The following is a 1,504-nucleotide window of genomic DNA, read 5'->3' as shown; positions in this document are numbered from 1 at the left end:
ACCCATTTTCTGTTTGCTTTAGTCTTTCTTTAAATAACATTTTTAAAAAATTTAAATCAAATATATTGGAGGAAGGTCAGAGTTATTTTTATATTTTCCTATAGAAAAATATATTTTGAAATTACTGTTATATGAAGAAGCAATCAAAAACTATGCAACCATAAAGAAAAGAATACAGAAATGATATGTAACTAATTAAATGATTTTTGTTTTTTAATTTTTGTGATATATATGACATTTGTGATTTTTTAAGCCTTTAAATTTGTTGTTATTATTTTCTTATTTTAAATAAATAGTCACTTTCAGATTGTATTTTTTTCTGAAAATAGGCTGGTCAAATCAGATAAATTTCTTAGAAGCAGTTGCTCAGCTTACAAAATCAAAGCATTCTAGGATAACAATATGTAATTTATCAACTAATGATTTCTTATTTTCTTACTTTTCTTACAATTTTTTGTAAAGTCTGTATTATTTCAGCCCTTTTTTCTGTTTTGGTTTTTTTCTCTAAATAAAAATATTGTATAAATTTTAAAAAACCATCATCCCACAGTGGTATATGTACAGCCATTTTTATAGCAATATGATCTGTAATAACTAAATCTTAGAAATAACAAATGCCCATGAACCGAGGAATATATATATATATATATATATATATATATATATATGATATACTTTTATACAATGGAATACTACTTAACCATAAAGAAAAACAGCTTGAGGCTTTTACAGGTAAATGGATGCAACTTGAAACTATACTCAGAAGAGAAATAATCAAACTCAGATGTATAGACATAATATTGTTTCCCTGGTGTGATAAATTCAAAGTTTAAAATCAGGTCTGGAATATACAGTAGATATTATGAAATGGTAATTAATTGTACAAAAGGAAAATGGAATCAGGAAGAGGTAAAGAGGATAGAAAAGAAGGAACAAGGGAGATAAATGCAACATAGCTTTCTCTTATTTCATTGAAAAGAAAGGTTCATGCTAATACCAATTGGAAACATTTTTATTCTCATACCTTGTACTCTGATTAACTGCTTTCAAGATGACAACATGCCATGTATTTATTACTATTATTCTATTATTTTGTTATAAATTTTATTTTATCTTTTTCAAAAAATTAAAAAGAAAAGACACTAATAGAAAACAAAAACAAAGAGAAAGTTTGCTAGCGGGTGATTTCAAACTGGAGCAGCACTCAAAGCCCACTGAGTATTGGAACTCATCTGTTTATGGCAGCAGACCGCATCAATTTGTATGTCATTAAAAGTGGTGTTAATGACAAAAACTCATGCAAATTAATGCTCTCTTAAAGTCAAGTAATAATATAGAGAGAGACATACACTGGGATCTTTTCAATTTAAGTGGACTAAAGAATAAATCTCCCTGCATATCTATTCACACAATTTGTTTTATGAGGTTATGCATAGCTTTTTTCTAAAGTTTATCATGTCTAATCATTTTACATTGGATTTATCTGGTCTTTCACATATAGCGT

The sequence above is a fragment of the Cavia porcellus genome, unplaced genomic scaffold (assembly GCF_034190915.1).
Source record: "Cavia porcellus strain 051 isolate PalLab524CR breed Dunkin Hartley unplaced genomic scaffold, mCavPor4.1 scaffold_2, whole genome shotgun sequence".
NCBI classification, from domain to species: domain Eukaryota; kingdom Metazoa; phylum Chordata; class Mammalia; order Rodentia; family Caviidae; genus Cavia; species Cavia porcellus.
This window is presented reverse-complemented; position numbering follows the sequence as displayed.